Source organism: Manacus vitellinus, unplaced genomic scaffold, assembly GCF_001715985.3.
Source record: "Manacus vitellinus isolate BGI_N305 unplaced genomic scaffold, ASM171598v3 scaffold_95_pilon, whole genome shotgun sequence".
NCBI classification, from domain to species: domain Eukaryota; kingdom Metazoa; phylum Chordata; class Aves; order Passeriformes; family Pipridae; genus Manacus; species Manacus vitellinus.
Window position 1 is genome coordinate 842,331 of NW_021940896.1, and position 7,785 is coordinate 850,115.

General features: G+C 43.1%; 1 long non-coding RNA gene across 1 annotated transcript in view; it reads left to right on the top strand.

The window, feature by feature from the left end:
• The window catches only part of LOC108642052, a 32,166-nt gene extending 29,376 nt beyond the window's left edge, over positions 1–2,790 (top strand). Inside the window, exon 3 of the long non-coding RNA XR_001922434.1 lies at positions 2,733–2,790. This is a non-coding gene — a long non-coding RNA (uncharacterized LOC108642052). The remainder of the gene's footprint in view (positions 1–2,732) is intronic.
• Positions 2,791–7,785: the final 4,995 nt, after the last annotated feature.

Consider the following 7,785-nt stretch of genomic DNA (forward strand, 5'->3'; position numbering starts at 1 on the left):
TTGTGTTTATGGGGGGCATTTTCAACAGTGCTGAGCATCAGCCTAAGCAGCAGCTCCTCTCACCTGTAACTCCCCCATCTTGTAAAACTTCTGCCCTATTGATAGAAATCCAAATAATTTTTGGTTTGTCTTTGGCGACACAGGAATATCTGGTTAAGAAAAAGAAGAGTAAAATGTGAGAGAGGCCATTTAAAATGAAAACTGAATACCTGAGGTGAAGGCAGAGTTACTTCCTGACAACTGGAAAACTATTGGACTTAGAGAATATGATTTTTCCACCTGGTTTGGTGGAAGGTGTCCCTGCCCATGGCAGGGGAGTTGAAACTGGATGAGCTTTAATGTCCTTTCCAAACCAGACCATTCTAGATTTTTTTTTTCGCAAACAACATGACCTCAGAATTTTGCTGAAATAAATGCTAAAGGAAAATAGCCAAATCATATCCCTATTTTTAAAACATCCAATAAAAATATTCAGTCTATTATATATTCAGTCTATTATATAGACTGAATACCCAAATTTTTCAAGTACAGGAAATATTAAGTTGGTTTGAGCATTTTTATTCTAGCCATTTGGACCAGGTTCCAAAACAGAACTCATAATTTTCTTTCAAGGTTTCTTTTTAAAAGTGGCTGAATTTCTTTAGTGTTTTGTTTTGGTTTGGTTTTTTTCCAACGAAGCAGAGTTGACTGGGAAAACTACCAAATCTAATGTTCAGTGGAAGAAATTGAGACTGAAATGAAATCTCCCAAGTGTGGTGTCTGAGCACATTGAATTGTACATTTTTCCTGCCTGGGCTGGTGGTCAAAATAATGGGGGCTGGGAGTGGATTCAGCCCTGCATCCTTGGATCATCCTGTGCCCAAGGGCTGGGAGGACAACTGGGATCATCACTCCCTCTCCTGCCCGTGGAGCTCATCCCACATCAGTGATTCCTGTGGGGACAAGAGGTTCTCATGGGAATGTGGGTGGATTCATGATTCTGGGAGTTTTCCATGCCAGAAAATGACTGAGGGATAAAATATGAATATGTAGAGTTTTCCAGTGGGCAGAGAGTGGGGTCTGAGGGCAGCAAATGGGGTCTCTGCTGAAGCTGAGCTGAAGGCAGTGAAGTAGCTGAGCTGAGGGGAAGCTCTGCTCACTGACTCGCAATTTTGAGGCTGATTTTCACATCTTCTGCCTAATTACCAGCACACCTGCCCTTAAAGAAGGGGTTCAGGGTGAGGAACCTCATTTGAGCATCAAAGGAATATGATAAAACATGGTGGAGGAACTGATGCTTTTGCATTTCCTTTCGCTCTCTGTTTTTGGAGAGAAACCTTCTTTGTGACTGTTCTGAGGTGATGTCTTGGTTTCTGCTGGAATAAATTGCTTGTCTCAGTTTGATCCCTGAGCCTTCTGAAAAAAAGCAACATGTTTTTTATACCTTATTAGGAGCCTTGTTGAGTCCAAACCCTGGCAGACCTTTGCTGTGTGTGCAGGATCACTGCAGGTCAGGGATGTGCTGAGTACAGAGGCTCCTGTGCCTGTGGCACAAGTGTCCTGCTGACAAACAGAGGGTTGGTTTCTGCTGCTCTCAGGCTTCCACCTCCCTTTTCCACTCTTCCACCAGGATGCAGTGATGCTTAGGAGAAAATTCCTGCTGTCTAATTTTAGATATCCAGTTTAGGTTGCTTCTGGCTGTAACAAAACACGAGCTCTGCTTGCTGCAGGTCTGGAGTTGGGCTTTGTTTGCAGAGTCAGCTCCTTGCTCGAGCCCAGCGCTGGGTGAGCAGAAAGAACAGTGAGGAGCACAGCTCCACACCTCAGACAGGGCTCTTCCCCTGCCAGGGCTCCCACCAGGCCACTGGGCTCTCACCTGAGCACCCAGACCACATCCCACGTTGGGGCAGAACAAGTCATTTCAGGGCAGTTCATTTTTTTTCTAAGGGTTTCTGTGATAAATCCTCAATATGAGCAAGGTTTGAAAAAGAAAGGAGCCAAAGGCTTTGAAAACATGAAGTGGGCAAAGTTTCCCGCTGTGTCTGGGATGAAGCAGAGTTTTCACCAGGTGCCCAGTCAGTTGGGAATAAGCTCCTTGATAACCTTCTTCCAGCTGGGCCATCCCTTCTCCTGGTGTTCTGCACCACTGGCTCTTGCAACCCTGGAAGCAGCAAGGAGGAAAAGGCAGCAACTCTGTTGTCAAATGAGGGGAGGTAGACACCTTTCCTGAGGTTATTTGTTGTATCATCTAAAGTTAATTTAATGCTTAATACGTGCCAAAATGGAGGCAAACTTCTTCTGAGGGATTTTAACCTGCAAATGCACTGAGAGCAGCCCCTCCCTGCCCCCTCTGCTGCTGAAGGATGGGCATTCCAGAACCATCTGGGCACAATCCTGTGCCACAAGCTCTAGGGAGACCTTGCTTGAGCAGGGAGGTTGGACCAGATGATCCCACCAGTGGTCCCTTCCAACTTACCCATCATTCTGATTATCTGGAGGAGGGCATTGACAACAGGGACATTCCTTTGAGGGGTTGGTTTAGAAACATGATCCACAGCAAGAGCTGGAAGGAGACACCTTTGCAATCAGGAATGTTGTCCATCCCAGAACCATCAGAAATTCGGGAGGGTTGCCTCCTGGGCAGCCCTGAGAGGCTTTGGGCAGTCTGCTGTGCCCACCTGTGGTTCTTGGTTTAGAGAATGTGTCACTATTTTACTCTGGCACCTGTTCAAAGTACTAATTCTGTGGATCAGTGTCTTTCAGATGAAGAAAGTGAAATCCTTTTCTGCCCCTGGTGCCTGAGTAAATTGATATCAAATACTCGAAGGAAAAGACAACTCTTGTCAGCAGAGGCAAGCAACAGGAAAATCTGGGACAGGAGGTAACTTCATGATGGATTCTGCATCCTCAGGGACTTTCTGAGCTCTGAGGATTAATTTTCTATTATATCCACGTGGGGGGCTTTTCTTAAATACACTTCCACTAACAACATAATACTTTTTTCAATTACAATATCATAAAATGCTACAACTTTTTTTGACATTCTGCCACTTAGAGGCCAAAGTTTTCCTCACTGTGAACGTTGTTGCCCCCTTTTATTTTTCTCTAATGAAGCATCATTTTGCTGCCCTACTGAAGTCATGTTTTTGTAGAGAAAGGCTTCTTTACACAGCTGGGAAAAGACCCTGGGAACTGCACTTCTGCAGTGGTTTGTAGTGAATCCTCATTTCCATGAGAGATGGCTTGATCTGCAAGTCCTGATGGGCTTGAGAAACCTTCACCACAAGTGCCTCTTCTCATTATTTTAGTTGAGTTGGTTCAGTTTACTTTATTATCTATATTTCATTAGATTTATTTCCATATTATTTATTTTACTGTCTTTATTTCATGTATAGTAAGAATGCATTCAGAAAAAAACCCCAGGGTGCAAATGTGCCAAAATGTCCACACTCTTGACTATGTGAGATAGAGCCAGAGCACCACAGAGCCAGAATTTCCTTATACTGCTCCTAAAAATGAATTATTCAGGGTATGACAGCACATGAGCCAAGGGTTTATAAATAAGTTGGATTTGGGTAACTACAGGTTACAGGCTATTACAGGAGAGTGGTCAGCAGCTCAAACAGTTTGGAGTTCTCCACCTTGAAGTGCAGAGGGTTGGAGAATAAAAATAGTATAGGAGGTCTGAAAATTCCCTGAGTGCTAAGAAGAGGCTAAAAGTGTTGGTGAGGCTGTTTTCCCCTTTGGGAAGTTGGGTCAGAGTTGCCAGTCACACCATATCACTTCTGGTAGAACAAGGCTTGAGAGGCTTCTTCATCCTGGGGACATGCTGAACCCTTTGGATTTTGTTGGCTCCAAGGAGGAAGGATGCAGTGACTTCACAGGGCAGCTCAGAATTCTGTAATTTGGGAAACACTTATCTAGTTACCCCCAGCTAGATTCGTATTTTTTATGGTTTTATGATTTTATAGCAAAATATATGTATATAGCTAATATAGATTTTTTTTTGTGATTTTATAACAAAATATTATTAAATCCAGAAAAAGAGGGATTGGGAAGTTAGAGGTGATGTCTGTAGAAGGACCTTGGGCAGATGTGGAGTTGCCTGTGGGAGAACAGAGAATCCTTGTGTGGGCACAGGACAGGCTGAGACTGTCCTGTCTGTCCCCCAGCCAGGACAGAATCATGGAATCCCAGACTGGTTTGGGTTGGAAGGGACCTTAAAGCCCATCCAGTCCCACCCCTTGCTATGGGCAGGGACACCTTCCACTAGCCCAGGTTCCTCCAAGCCCTGTCCAGCCTGGCCTTGGACACTTCCAGGGATGGGGAGTCCACAACCCAAAGGGTTGGGTCGATTGGGCTGTTGGTATCCACTGGAAAACAAGGCTTCCCAGCTGCTTTCCCACACGTTTTCTGTCTCCTCCATTGAGGAAAACAGGTAAAACCCTTTCTGACACACTGCCCATAAGGAACCACATCACCCTCTGTCAGTGCACAGAACATGAACTGAGTTAATCTCTGCTTCCTTCCTCACCTCCATTTTATAAATAAAATTGGAAGAAAATTATGGCCACAAAACCTGATTTCTGCCTCAGTTCTGGTCTCTGGTACAGAACTACCTGACAATTAATATTTGTGTATGCCTTTTGAGATAGCTGACCTTTGGGGAGTTGACAGAGCTATAATATTAGTCTTTGTGTGCTAGCCTGGCTTTTAAACTCCCTGCCTAGTGGCTGTAAGTTCAGTGGCTACAGATCTGAAACTTGATTTCCTCAGTATAGCTGCATTAGCATTCAGCTGTGGGTATGTAAGATAATAGTATTAAAAGCAACCTTCCATCCTGTTGTCATGGATGCAGCACAGCCCAATCCTGGGAGCACTATACCACCAGTCTTTGTACAATCTCATTTTTATCTACAAATTTTGATTTAATTACAGCAGAAATTCGGCAGTGCTATATAATATATGATTTTATTTTCCATTCTAAGCATTAAAATGTAAGAATTGAGCAGCTCGTGTTCTTTGTCCGGTGCTCCTTTTTTTTTTTTTTTTTTTTGCATTCCAAGTATCTGTCAGTATTAGTTATGAGACTGTGTGAAATAAGTAGCCATGAAAGATGCCTGCTTTTATGACAGAATGAGTGGTTTCATGAATTTTAAAGGAGCACATTTGTATTTTCTCTTCTTGAACTACATGGGCTACTCGCAAATATGACAGAAGATAATTGTTGGAGGAATTATGATGCCTTTCAAGATTTTCCAGGATATTACTATTTTCATAATCTTTCATTTATCAGGTGCTACGGTTTGATTTATTTATGTATGTAATTTGGAAATTAAAGCACTCCCACTCTGTCAGCCCAGGTACATGTTTTCTTCGTGGGGCTCGTGCTCCTGTTAGCGAAAAATAATGAATGTGCTAATTTTTTTGTCAGATCCTCCAGAAGCGTGTCAGCATCGGAGGGGACTCAGGGATTATCCTGGGCCACGTGAGACAGTGTGGAAGGGCTGGTGCCTCCGGATGGCGGGAGCGGGGATTTCAATCTCCAGCCCCAACTGTGGCACCAGGCAGGGCTTGTGCTCAGTTTGTTAAGATTTAAATGAATGCATTGTTAGCAGGGATTTTGTGCCAGTGAGTAAAGGCTTGGAGCCTTTAATTGACTAGGAAAATCTTTTTAGTTGTGATTAGAGGGACAGATACTCAGCTGGCGAGGGCTGATGGTGCTCCATTGAATCAATTTTCATACCCTGTCTGCAGTCAATGGAGCAGGGCTCGTTTATAACCCACTACCTGGCCTGTTATTGGAAAAAAAACCCCCCACATTTCAAGCCTGATATCTGAGTGGTACAGTAACCTTTTATCAGGGAGCTGCTTGGCTTGATTTAAAAATATGTATCAAAATCTGTGGTAAAATCCTTGGGTTAATAAATTCAGTGGCATGAGCTGTTTTCATTTGGGTGGGAGCTTGAGCATGGATGGAAACCTCTGGCTGTGTCCTATTTGCTTGAAAGCAGTGATAGATCTGCCATACTTTCATATTTAGCATAAGGTTGTCTTCTTAAAGACCAAAATGAAGCATGTTTATATCTGTATGAAGCATCTCTATATCTGTATGAAACATCTCCATATCTATATGAAGCATCTCTATATCTGCATGAAGCATCTCTATATCTATATGAAGCATCCTTTAAAGACTAAAGGAAGCATCTCTATACCCCTTTCTGTTTTAGCCTTGAAGTATTTGTATTTTTTTTTCCTCTTGGTAATATTATCTCACTTTCCATCCTGTGATAAATACATAGCAGGGTTTTGTTTTATGGTTAAAAGAAAGAATTCTGAATATCTTTATGTATTAAACTTGTCCCTAACATCTGAATATTATCACTGAAAATCCCCTCTCGGAATTCTGTGCACGCCCATAATTAAACTGCTCTGAAAGGTGCAGTCAGGAAAACCAGGCACCAACATTATGGAGTGAAAATTAAAGAGGCAAAACATCAGAGTGTCTACTGTATGTGCCTGCTGTTAGACACTCAAGCATGGAGAACAGGATACACCTCCATGGATGGATAGTTTTCCTTATTAAAAAAACACAGTAGGACTCACAGTAGGGGAACACACTAAAACAAGGCTTTGTAGTAATTTCCTTGAAAGAAATTTCCCAAGATAGCAACTTAAAAAGCTTTTAATCTCACGACTGGCTGTATGGTGAGTTTTACTGGGGGTAGTATAAAAAAGTCCATTAGGGTACAGCTGATCTGGTAGAGCTGGTCTGAAGCCTCTTCCTGCCCCAGAAAAGGATTAGACTTTCCTTGCACCAAAACAAGGGTTGAATAGATAGATGTGACTCCTGAATACATATGTGTCCAGTTGGAAGTTATGTGGGAAAACACAAACCTCCTTCAGCAGCTGAAATACTCGACCAAACTTGGTGCTTTGTGACACTGAACCGATGCATTAGATCAAGGTTTCTTCTCCAGATCTAAATGTGAAACTGCTGTCACTCGTGATTTTGAGCTGATATTTTACTATGGGTCTCTGGGCACTGTCCTTTACCACTTGGGAGGAACATAAAGTGTTTCTCATAAATTCCTGAAGAAGTGTCTGACATGACCGTGTCCTGCAGCAGCTCCTTGTGCTGTGACACTCCAGGAGCTTCCTCACTGGACTTTGCCTGTTCTGTACCATCTATTCTATATGACTGTTAGACCTCTAAGTAAAAAAAAAAAACCACCCCAAATCTGGATGAATTCCCACTCAAACATGCTGGAAGGCTGCCATGTGTGTTATGGTTGTAACTTTTAAACCGGTGTGTCTGCTCCGTGCGGCTCTTGGTGCCCCTGTAGGTGTTGAGGGCCACCCTCTGAAATCCTGGGGCTCTTCCTCAACCACCTCCTGCCCTGTTTTGGTGCTGTGACCAGGGACAGGTGGCCCCAAAAGTTTGGTAGAGGAAGCTGGAGGCTGTAGGTGCAGCAGGAGCTGCCCAGCCAACGTGTGTGAGCGTCGGCAGAGATTTAACATCTTGTACCTATCTTGTGTCAGGGAGCTGAGAACAGGGAAGGAACATGTCTGATAATGTGTTTCACATTGAAATAATTAAAGAGAATTGTTGCTGGAGGGAAATATGCCTTTAAAAATTAACCCTGACATCTCTCTGACAATTCGGTGTTTTACAAGAGATCCTTTTTTCCCCTTCCTTCTTTTTTTTTTTTCCTCTTCTTTAGTTTTTCTAAACTTGATATGCATTTTTCAGCACTTCAGAAAATGCAGAGCCTTTGAAAAGTTCCCTGTACGAACAGCCTGTAC